The sequence below is a fragment of the Myotis brandtii genome, unplaced genomic scaffold (genome assembly GCF_000412655.1).
Source record: "Myotis brandtii unplaced genomic scaffold, ASM41265v1 scaffold230, whole genome shotgun sequence".
Taxonomy (NCBI): Eukaryota; Metazoa; Chordata; class Mammalia; order Chiroptera; family Vespertilionidae; genus Myotis; species Myotis brandtii.
In genome coordinates this window covers 3,729,702-3,743,020 of record NW_005358650.1, presented here as the reverse complement: position 1 = coordinate 3,743,020, position 13,319 = coordinate 3,729,702, and positions in this window count along the sequence as shown.

The following is a 13,319-nucleotide window of genomic DNA, read 5'->3' as shown; positions in this document are numbered from 1 at the left end:
ACTGCAGCTTAGGCCTGGTCCCTGCTGGCAAGTGGACATCCCCCGAGGACTCCTGGGCTGCCAGAGGGATGTCTGACTGCCAACTTAGGCCTGATCCCCCAGGGAGTGGGCCTAAGCCAGCAGGTGGTCATCCCCCAAGGGGTCCCAGACTGTGAGAGGGCACAGGCCAGGCTGAGAGACCCCCTCCCCGAGTGCACAAATTTTTGTGCACCGGGCCTCTAGTCTATTAATAATCACTTTAAAAGTAAATGGATTAAATTATCCAATAAAAAACAGAGGGTAGGTGAATAAATAAGAAAACAAGACCCATATATATTTCGTCTACAAGAAACTTACCTCAGAACGAAGGATAACACAGACTATAAGTAAAGGGATAAAAAAAAAATTTTTGTTGTGGGGAGCCTGGCTTGGGGCTGAGCCCACACATTTCTTATGGGGAGCCCCACAGCTGAGATATCTCTCCAAAATCTCAGCTGCTACTGGTGGGAGTGGGGCTAGCCCTATTCACATCCCTGCCCTTCCTACCAGTCTCTGCACCTTCTGTAAAATCTTAGTTATAAGACTTCTCCTCAGCTAGTCTTCAGTTGTTTAAGCAGGTTGCTCGCTCCATATTTTAGTTGTAATTCCAGTTTGGTCCTGGCAGGAGGTGAGTAACATTCACCTACTCCACCACCATCTTGTATCCCTCATATACTTTAGAGTCCACACTTTAGAAGTTGCTAATTAGTAGATGCTTTTCTACAAATTTTTATTAAGCACTAGAGGCCTGGTGCACAAATTTGTGCACAGGTGGGGTCCAGCTGGCCCACCCTGATGGGGGCTGATCAGGGCTTGGCCGGCTGGAGGAAGGGGACGCAGGAGGTTGGCCAGCCAGCCCTGCCCCACAATCAGGGTGGGGGGCCTAGCGAGGGCAGCGCTGGCCTGGGAGAGGAGATGCAGGAGGTTGGCTGGCCAGCCCTGCCCCTGGATTGGGGGTAGGGGAGTATTGAGGGCAGGGCCCACCAGGGGGAGGGACTGCAGGAGGTTGGCTGGCTGGCCCCACCCCCAATCAGGCCGGTTGGCTGGCTGCAGTGGGCGTCATAGCAACCAGTTGTTCTGGCATTCTGGTCGCTGGCTTTTTATATATATAGATTCCTACATATTTAGTAGAAGTATTTCTATATACTTAGCCTGCCATATGTACTGAAATTTTTTTCTAAACTTTGTTTTTCCCATTATTATTAGATATAATAATAACACTTCTTTTATAAATTTGTTTAGAAAATTAACAAGATAATTAATGCAGAGAAGTCATATACTTGACATAGAATGCAACCGAAAAAGTTATCAGGCTTCTCTTACATTCTTTAGTTTTTCTTGTATATTAGTATACTTTTTCTGTTGGGCATCATTAATTTTATCACATTCTTGCCATATTTCATTTAATTTTTTTCAACAAAATTCTCCTTGACCTTCAATCAATTGTCTATATTTTAAATTCATCTTTATTTCAGAGAAAAATATTTTCTTGAATTTAAAGAGAGTATAAACAGTTGCTGTCTGAAATTTGCTTCATTAGTAAATATTTTCCCTAAGCAGATTCTCTTTATTTTTACTGCTATACTGTTCTCCTTTTTTCTTTATTTTTTGTTTGCTTGTTATAAACATTTTCAGTCAGTTGCATTTGGATTCCATTCCTATTTATTTATTCTTGATTTTTGAAAGAGTGCATCCATGCCTCAAAAAATGCCCCAAGGAGAATATCTGGACTCTTCTTGGATCACTTTGGTATCCTCCAGGATCTTGTTAGAGTGACCTTTTAGATATTCATAAAACTCCAAACCAGTCCAATCATCCAGAAACATCTGGAGACATTTGGGGTTCTCTCAGAAGAACAAGTTTGCTTCTCTGTCCAAGCTTCCTTCCTAATTGCTGAAGCCCAATGGCCATATCTTCATAGACAGTTTTCTGTTGGCTTGTTCTTCTTCTAGGTTTTTATCTTTGTATATCAATAAATATGTTTACATTGTAGTATTTTTTTTTTTCTGGGATAGGTATAGTTCCCCCTACCTAACTGTTCACATAAACTTGCCTGCATTGCTTTCCCCTACGAAAAAGGAGACATTTGTGTTCAAAGTCAACTTTGAACATCCATGAAATATACAACAAACAACATTAGAAAAAGAAATTACATTATGTAAAATATTAACATAAGCTACATTTTTATAGTGTCTCCTAACCTGTCTCATCCTGTTTGCTTTGACTTTTTGTCTATCTAGCTTATAAAACTGAAAGTATCAACAAAACAAGGGGGGAGGAGTGACTGTATGTAATTACAGTGCTGTGACATTGTGATTCCCATGTGGGAATCTTCAATCTTTATTTTTCCAAGTAACAGTTTAGATTGGAAAATACTAAGCTCTTCTTTTGGCAGCTCTTTATATATTTCTTGATTTCAATTTAATTTTCTTTCTCCTTTTATGTCACCTTTTCTAGATATATGTTAAATAACCCCTTTAAAGGAGACTACTGCCATTATTTAAGCATTTTAAAATTACATTTAAATGAATTTGAAATCTAAATTATGCCAACTTTATTTCATTATTGTGACCATACCAAATAATATTGTTAACTACAGAGCTATGAAACTAGAAATATGGAAAGTATTAATTTCTATGGTTTACATATATTTTCTTCAATGAAATTTACTTTTAAGATCTCATAGTGTTAATGTAAGAAGTAAAAATTTACAGAATTTGAAATATATAGAATATCACAAAGAAGAAAATTTCCATCCATAAGTTTTTAAAAATATATTTCTTTATTGATTTAAGAGAGGAAGGAAGAGGAAGAGATAGAAACATCAATGATGATAGAGAATCACTGATTGGCTGCCTCCTGCACACCCTCTACTGGGGATCGAGCCCACAACCCAAGCATGTGCCCTTGGTTGGAATCAAAATATATAGAATATCACAAAGAAGAAAATTTCCATCCATAAGTTTTTAAAAATATATTTCTTTATTGATTTAAGAGAGGAAGGAAGAGGAAGAGATAGAAACATCAATGATGATAGAGAATCACTGATTGGCTGCCTCCTGCACACCCTCTACTGGGGATCGAGCCCACAACCCAAGCATGTGCCTTTGGCTGGAATCAAACTGGGACCCTTCAGTCCACATGCCAACGCTCTATCCACTGAGCCAAACCGACTAGGGCTCCATCCATAACTTTTGAAGCCAGTAGTTGTCATCTTCATGTAGCCATTTCATCTATTTCCTTGAGCAGAAATAAATTTATGTCTTTGCAAAAAATCAGAACATTGTGTAATAGTTTTATATAACCTGCTCCTTACACTAATAAGATACTATAAATATTTTTTATGTCATTAAGTATTTCTTCTTGACATCATTTTAAAAGGAAGCATAGTATTTCATTTAACCAATTCCATATTGAGGCTATTTTAGGTTCTTTCCATATTTTTCCCATTTTAACAAAACTGTCATGCACATTGTTTTTTAAACACAGCAATGATTTTTTCTTTTGGGAAAATTTCATAAAATAGAATTGCTGAATCAAAGTAGATGTGTGTATATAAGCCTTTTGCTATGTATTGCTTTATTTCCCTACTGGAAGGGTATATCAACTGTATCAACTCTACTCCCACCAGCAGCCTAGTGCTTATTTTTTAAAGTACACTGCAATGTTTTCAATGTAGACAATGGTGGTAGTGAACTTAGATGTCTGTCTAGTAAATTCACAAAGAAATATCGAGATGGATATCATAAAGCTCCTCTTTGTGACTCCGTTTCCACTCCTAGTAAGGATGAGTGGGTAAGAGCATTTACTTATTTAATTTTCCTACTATGTGCAGCTCACAGTACTTTCATACAGAAGCATATGATACTGTCTTTTCCCTTTCAAGCTCATTCAGTAGAACAAATGTACACATGTAGTTCAGTAGAACAAATGTACACATATAGTATCTTAGACAGAAATTTATGTTAATATTTGGTTAGAATCTAATTTGTTTTCTAACAATAACAAGACTTCTAGAATATGGAAGGATTCTTGTGACTCAGAGTGAATGGACAAAGGTAGAGGAGTTGTGCGACAGGTTGAATAGGTTCTTGAAGGCTAAATTGATTTGAATAGGATGGAGGTGAGAAAGGAGATAGGCTAAGTATGAGCAAATCTTCACACATGGGAAATGCACAGGGCATAGTTGGGATATGGTAAGGAAAGGGGGAAAAAAGACCTAACAATTATAGATTTCCTATAATATGCCAATGTCTGTGCCAGGTACTTTATTTAAAACAACCATATTAGTATTATTAATCCAATTTTATTGGATCTCAGAGAGGTTTGATCACTTTCTTGCCCAAGTATAACTGCTTATAAGTCACAAAGGGTTATCTATTTAAATAAATGGCTTGTCCACTTGGTATGTTATTAGGCACTGATTTTATTTAGTACTGGGTTTCTTCTAGAGCTATCTGGGTTGAGTTTTTCTATTCATGACAAAGGTTAGTCATCTCAAATTGTGACACTTAAATAAGAGGGCACATAATTCAAACTATGAAATAGTACAAGAGACATATATGCACTATGTGACTAGAAGATAGGAGCTGTGGTCTTGAGCATTATGTGGCTTCTTAGAGCAGTTAATGCTTCTTGTATCACAACTACATAGTCATCCCGAGTCTGGCATCAAGGCATCTGAATGGTGCCGAGTGTAGGAAATTAGAAATCAGTGTTATAGTGTTGAGGTGATGTCTCTGTAGAAATAGTAGGTAATATCAATGTTCTTTGTATGAGTCACATTTATGGTTGCAGCAACACTAGAAGGCTGTCACTTAATATGACTAGTGTCAAAGTAAACACTGACCAACCTAAGCATGTGATATGATCATGCCTCTCAACAGTAGGAAGAAACGAGGTAGAGGGAGACTCAGCACTAGCTTGACTTCGAGTATCAGGACAAGTCCAGATTGGTTGTTGTCATTGCAACAAGAGGCAACACATTCCCCCCCAGTTAAAACGCCAAGAGCATAGTGGATGTCCTAGCCATTAATATTGACAAACCCTTGTAAAGGGACAAGATAGGTTACTAACAGTGCTGGAGTCACAAAACTATTACTGGAATAAACCAGGATTCAAACTCAGGTATATTTATGGTGATGCTATACTCTTTCCACCCACCACACTTTCTGTGAGTGGACTAGCCTGACTGACACAAAATGATTTTGATTGAGGATTAAGAGAGATAATGCTGGAAAGTTAGGCTGGGGCAAATTATGGCGACTTTAAAGTGTTCAATTATAATCTTGTGATTCTCCCAGTTTAATCTTACACTGTACTATTTTCCAAGTTGCTTAATCATAAAATTCACACAGGGTGCTTGTTAAACAGATTTCATGTCTCCTCTGAAAATGCTGATTTAGAGAGTCTGGGAGGACCCTAGATTCTAAACCTTATTCAATTTTTCTTTGGAGGGTATTTTGAATAATCTGCCAAGTGTCTCTCTTGGTGGTGGGAATTTGCTCCCTCTCCTATTCAGATAATGTTTATTGAGCAGCTCCTGTGAGGAGAGGTGCTGTGGGAGGAACAAGGTTGGATCTCTGCCTTTAAGAAGTTTCCTTTGGTAATTGAAAGATACCTCTAGCATCTCTTTGAACTACTTGTAATTACATAGCCATCTTATTAGGTACTTCATTATGATTTGATTTTCTGGTTTTACAACAGAAATATGTTTAAAAGAACTGATTACTATTCACTTGGTTAAAACAATATTTAAGGTGTCCTTTTCTTGGTTTTGTGTGTTCACTATATTTAATCTGGATTTACATTATTCTGAATATAAAACTATCTTTATTAAATATGTAATCATAATATTTATGCTTCTATGTTAGTTTTGGATTTGAGATACATAATTCTCTGAATTATCAAAGAAATGCTTAATTTCATCCAGAAAGGAAAGTTTCTTTTGCTTATTTAATCAAGCTACTCGATGTTCAAAACCTCAGTTTGGGAGGTATTTTAGAAAGTGAGGAATATTTGAATTTTAAATTTAAAATCTTGGCACCAAAGCTCTTAACTCTTAATTACACAGAAAATATACAGCATTCAAACTTCTGTATTTTTATGCTAGTACAACCCTGTAAATATATCATAGGCTCAGGTTTCCACAGAGAGTTTTTATTGGGGGTATTCCTACCAAACTAAAAGATTTCCCAACGGGAATACAAATCACCATTAAGATTGTGTCCATACATGCAAAGTTAACTGAAAAATTGTGGTAATTATATAAATATTCCAAGCCCCAAACAGCCTTGCTTGAAATATTCAGATAATTGAGGCAATAAACATAGATTCTAGTAATTAGAAGGGACTCACAAATCCTCTAAATCTGCCTTATTTCATAGAGGAAAAACTGACAGCTACTCTTTTTTTTTTTTTAATCATAAGCCAAAAATATACCTTTGCCTGAATTTATGACTAGTTCATGCAAACTTTTTTTTACACCTAACATATTCAGGTAATTTTCTCGCTTTTTACTTAATTTTGCTTAAGGTCTTGGCCTGAACAGCTACTTTAACATCTGACATCAACAGCTTCTCTTGGGTATCTAAAGCCTGAATTGGGAACATTGTTTTTCTCTCTGGAGACACCATGAAGCTTTGATTGGGTACTACTGCAGAGAGTGTGTCATGTGATTCAGATCCCTGAGTGTTAAAGCAGCCTACCTTCCTTTACCCTCCTGATTTGAGCACCTTCCAGTTTATTCTTCCCTGTTGGCTCTTCTGTTCAATTTAGTTCAGTCTAATGTCCTTCTGATTTTTTTTTTCTTTCTAAAGGACAAGAACTAATGCTCTAATTTAGAAGACTCAAGTACCATTTTTTTGCTCATTCTTTATCAGAGATTGCACTATTCAAGTACTTTGCTTTTTTTTTCTTTCTTTTTTTTTTAAGGCGAATTTGTTCCTATTATACAGACAGAGAAATTTTAGTTCTATATTAAAAAGTCTCATCACCAGCCTCAGGCACCTTGGAATATGGAATAGAAATAAAGTAGTATTGAACGAATAAATGGTCTCTGACTTCAGGAATGAAAGCCCATGAAATACAAGGTCAAAATTAGCTTTTCTGAATAGACATCCAGAGGGAATCACCAAAGGTTACCTAAATCATGCCTGTGTGTCCAAAGATGGCTAAACTTGAAATCACGATTTACTAAATTTTTGCAAATAATGATATAAAGAAGTATTTAAAAAACAAAAGATGTTAAGTAAATGTAGTCATTGTTTAAGGTGACCTTAGTAAACAGATAACCAAAGAATTTCAGAAGCACACATATTTTAAATTATTAAAATCTATTTTCTTGCTATCAAATTTAGCATGAGGATGAAATAAAGTTTTATTTAGTATTAGCACATAATGTGAAAATTAGTATCATTTGGCTAAAAATAAATTCAAATATATCTTACCTGATAACTTAGGGTAGATTTGTTTCATTAAATGTAGATAGGAACTAAAAAACTTAGAGCTTTACTCAATAATTTCCAGTCTTAGAGGCAGATCATTGAATGACAATGAAGGATCAAATATACTTTATACTGGGGAGAAAAATAAAAATTTACTATTGTTTTTTGTTTGCTTAATATATTTTTAGAAGGTGTGATCTCCAATATTCATCAGAATTTACTTTTCCCTTTTTTAAAATAGGGACATATTTGACCTAAAGCAAAATGCACAGATCTAAGTGTACAATATGATAAGTTTTGGCAAATGAAGACATCCATGAAAGCCACATTTCTATAAAGGTCTAGATTATTTTCATCACATAATATAATTTCTTTTAAAAAGTCCCCTTCCTAGTCAATCTTCCTCCCTAGCCCACAGAGGCAACGGCTGCTTTGGTTTTTATCATACTAGTTTAGTTAATAGTTCTAACAACTATATGAATGAATGAAATATGGTACATACTATTATGCACCTGGTTTCATCCATGTGGTTGTGAGCATTATAAATACACTTAAAAATAATGCGTATTTTTGTAAAAAATACCATTTTTATTGCTGAGTAGTAAGTAGTCCATTGTTTGAATATACCACAATTTGTGGGTGGGCATTAAAAACCCCCAAAACTTTTGCTTTTAGGAATAAAACTACTGTAGTCATGCTTTTATTTGTCTTGTTGGTTGTATATATTAGCTTTGTTTCTTTGGGGTAAATTGCTTGGAGTAAATTTACTGGGTCATAGGTTAGGTGCATGTTTAACTCTAAGAAACTTCCAAATAGTGTTTTTTAAAAACATGGTTGCACTATTTTTCATGTCTACCAACAATGTATGAGTTCCATTTCCTCTTCCTATTTGCCAAAATTTGACATTCTTAATATTTTAATAGTCATTCTCATTAGTATATAGGGGTTTCTTACTGTGGTTTGGATTTGCATTTCCATGATATTTAATAACATTGAGAATACATTGTCTGATTATTGGATATCTCACTCTATAAAGTGTCTGTTTTACCCTTTTGTCCAATTTTAAATTTTTTTGTCTTTAATTATTATCAAGTTGTTTAAATTCTTTATATATTCTGGTAAGAGTTCTTTTCCAAATACTTGTTTTAAAAATAATTTTCCTAATCTGTGAGTTGCCATTTACTTTGATGTGCAAAGGTTTTAAATTTTGGTGCTATCCTTTTATCAAGTATTTCCTTTCATGGTTTGTATTTTCTGTGTTTTTAACAAAAAAATAAAACTATTTATAGACAAGTTTATGAAGATAGTTTCTTTTTTTGTTTCCTACCTAGATGTATTAGAGTTTTAGCTTTTATATTTATGTCTATACGTTCTCTTGAGTCAATAAATTGTTTGAGATGGGGTCATTTCATTTTTCTTTCCAGCACTATTTTCTTTCCTTCCCCATTAAATTGATTTGGCATATTTTTAAAAATTCAAGTAGTTTCAAAGTGTTACTGGAATTTGCATTTGGTTTCTTTTATCTGTTTGTCTATCTATCATTAGGCCAATATCACATTTATTTAATTACTATAGCTTTGTTTTAATAGTGTTGAAATCAGGTTGTGTAAATTTTCCAATTTGTTCTTTTTCAAGATTGATTATTTCTGTCCTAGCTAGTTTGGCTCAGTGGATAGAATGTCAGCCTACAGACTGAAGGATCCTCCATTAGATTCCAGTCAAGGCCACATGCCTGGGTTGTGGGTTCAATCCCCAGTAGGGGGTGAGGAAGAGGCAGCCAATCAATGATTCTCTCTCACCATTGATGTTTCTATATCTTCCTCTCCCTTCCTCTCTGAAATTAATTAAAATATATTTAAAAATAAAGATTGGTTATTTTCACCATAGGTCCTTTGATCTCCATATATACTAGAAAAAGCTTGTCAATTATGCAAAAAAAAAAAGCCAAAATGATCATGAAAAAAAACCAAGAAGCAAAACACTATTTCTTCTGCTATTATGAATGATTCCTAGGCTGTTTCCATCTTAAAAGAAATTGGTCAGAAAAGTCAAAATTAGCATAGTATTTCCTGCAATATTTAATGAATGCTCTTATTAATTTTTTCTTGCCCAGAAGAAAAGACGATTTATATAATATCTTACTACAACTTCCACATATAATCTAGAAAATTGACTGGTTAATAAAAAAGCTAATTTAAGCACTGATAATTGATTTGAAGTTAAAAACCTTCTGGTACTACATATATTTAGAACTACTGTTAGGTACGTTTCATTTTAGATTTTAATTTTGTCAAAGAAAAATTTTTTCCTATTTGTACAACTTTTAAGTTCAGATACAATCTTAAAAATAACCTAATGTGTATTTATTTCAAAAATACCATTTGCAAAAGGCCATAAATTCAAATATTATTAAATTTAGTGTAGCTCTATATAATCAATATAAAACAAATTTAGAATAACCCATACTTTAAGTTTTGACTCAATTGTCAAAACTTTATCCAATTGGATCACTTTATCCAATGTTTTTTATTGTGTGACAGTGCAGGTGTGCCTGGAAAAGCCTCAGGAGCAGGTGCATTTGGAGTGTTCCATTAAAAGTTCGATGAGCACTGTCCATTCCTGCTCTCATTTGTAAGAATGGGCTTGTACACTGCTACATAAACAAAATTATTAAAATTATATTTTAGAGACCACACTTTCTTATTCATATCTTACAGTGCCTGATATAATAGGTGTGCAATAAGTACTTGTGGAATGCATATAAGAAATATCTTTTTTTTTCTGTTAATATTCAGAGCTTAATCTTTACTTGAAACTTATGAGGTAGTCCTAGGATTTATTGTTGTTGTCATTGCCATTTTGTTTGTCTTGGTCAGTATAGCTAGTCAGTGCCCTGTAGAAATTTAAGCTTCAACTTGGGACAGGAGTTCTTTGGAGGGAAGAAGAAGAAAGAAAATGGGGTCTGTATGGTTTATGTGGTAGTAGGACCAGTGTGTGACTATGGGCAAGTAATTTAATGTGTTTTGATAATTTAATATGTTTGGATCTCTGTTTCTCTATTTTATAATGAAAAGTCTGATGGCTTAGGTCATTTTTGGACCTAAAATTTTTTATATCTTTGTTCTGGACCTAATACTGTATGTGTCTATAAATATTTCTCTGTGATTCCTGAAGTTGAACTATTGTACTATAGAAACTACTGCCTTTGAGACTTATAATGAATAAAGGTGGAGGTGAACATTGACCATGCTCATGCAATCAGATTGCTTTCTAGTTGATCTTTAACTATCTTTAAAACTGGTTCCCTTAATACTATCTGCTGCAGGTAGGTGTGCATGATGGAACTGACGACATGCACTTGGAATGAACAGCATTCCTCTTTCAAGTCTGAAAGTCAGACAACTCATGGCAGGAGGACTGTTGATAGCAGCTCATCCTCTTGGAAAGAACACAGTTGCACGGCCTGTAACATGCTGTAGAGAAACCAGCATGTCCCCCAGAGATCAGAGGCAGGGAGGAGTGGCTGTGGAGTGATCCTTTACCACAGTTTGATGAAAGGGAGGATTTTAATCGGATGAGGTGGTATTCAGATATTTGGCACATTCTCTGCTTTAGAGCTTCATTAAATACTTTATCTAGGGCCATCAGCAATCCTGTCACTGGAATAAAAATGTGTACCAAAATGTTGATTTCAATTTTGTGGGTCCTATATTGAGAATTACTACAAATTTGACCCTTTAACTTTATTTTTTTGCAAGTTTCTTAGGGATTCCAATTTAAAAAATATTTTTCAGACCCAATATTTTGGGGGATTTTTTTTTTTGCACTGGGCTAATTATTTTACATACATTAATTCATTGAGTTCTTATAACAATGATATGTATTAGGTAAGAACTGAGAAAGTATAAGGGAAGTAACATCCAAAGTCTCACAGAAGAGAATACTGAATTCTTACCCAATGACCTTTGAGTCCAGAACCTCAGTTATTAATCACTAGGCTCCATCTCTCTCTGCAGCTTCTTCCCATGTGATACCCCTTTTTGGGCTGTTTGATTGCATTGTGATCAAAGAAGCTGATCACAGTGTGCCATTCTGTGTCCCAACATGATTTTAGTTCAGATAGCCCTGCCTGCTGCTGTTCAGGGCTATCTCCAAAGTGGAAGAAGAGACTGCTCAGAGTACAGAGATGATGGCATGGGGAGCAGCCCTCAACCAATGGAAAAGAAGTCAGTGGGTGAGTTCGCCTCTCCTGCTTTTGGTGGGAAAATTCTGAAACATACTAGGTAAGTACAGTGTTTTTGGAGGTCCTAATGGAAAGGAGTCCTGTATTTGACCACATTGCTAACTGGTTTATTAAAGGTAGCTTTACTGGCTTTTTTCCTTTCCCTGTCTTTCTCACTACTTTTTTACTTTTCCTTCTGTGGAATTTCTCCCAAATAAATGACTTACATCCATGCCCTTATCTCAGGCTGTTTTCAGATTACAAACTAAGGCAGTCAATATTTTAAAGGTGCCTGATTGTTAACTCATTTACTGTATATTCTAAATAATAATCCCACTCTACTTTGTCCACTAAGTTATAAAAACCCACCCATTTTTTTCCTCCAAATGTCAATGTTCTTTCTTCCCAGCCCACCTAATAGGCCAGGCCTTTGTTGTATTATCCCTGAACTAGTGTATTGGGCTTCTAGTTAGCACACCCTCTTGTATCATCTAAGATATCCTGCATATTGATACCACATAAAATTTACTCCAGTGTTGGTTCAATCTGCTTAAAAGACTTACAATTACTCTGAACAATTTATCACATCAAGCCTAAATTACTCTGCCCATGATAAGATGAATTTTCTTCACAAAATTCTCCAACCCTGATAAGTTGTATTGATTTCTTAGACATCTATAATCTCACTATAGAATTTCATACATTTATTATCTTATTACCATATTTTTATATTTTATCTTAGTCTACTGAACTACAGGCTCCTTGATGCCATAAACTATGCCTTGTGGTTATTTTGCATTTTCCATAATCTAGCACAGTCACGGCTACAAAAGCACTAATCTAAAAATACTTTTCAACTAAATGATAATTCATTCTTGACGACTTCCTGAAAGGTTTAATTTGTAACTGATTTTAGAGGCATGTTTTTCTGAAAAATACAGAATTTGGAAGGTATTTTGATTTGCCCAGATTCTCAAAGTAAGCAACAAATAAAAGCTAGTTCTTTTAACTTGCAGTTCTAGAAAATAATTGTTGGTATACTAAGTGGCAAAAGTAATCTTCAAAAGAGTGCAAGATTTGCATGCATTTAAAAATCTCCAGCATCGTTGAATATTTGACCACAGGCAATGACAGAAAGGAAAATGAACGCCTCCTATGGATGCCCTGAGGACTTTTACATCTTGCAGCAAATTATTTTTAGCGAGGAAGTCACTGTCATTTTGCCTTATTTTAAAGACATATTTCAGTAAGTCTGTGGAACTCCATCTAGATTAATGTAAGAGATTCTGGAGAGGGGATAATTTCACATTTTTAAACATCAATAGTCCCTAAAGCTACATTTTCTTGTGGTTCATTTTCTTTTTTTTCAAAATGTAAGCTCTGTTATGGGTTTATTTCTTTCTAGAAGCACATAAAATTCACTTATTTCAAAGCAGATTACAGTACTAAAATGCAAAAATTCTAGAACTCACCCTATGTGAGGTACTAATTTTCAATATCCAAGTGAGGTGTGTGTGTGTGTGTGTGTGTGTGTGTGTGTGTGTGTGTGTTTTCAGAAAGTAGGTGGGGAAACAATTCTATAAAGTATCCAAAACTTGAAACTAAAAGATGTCATTCCCTTGGAAGACTGTCCA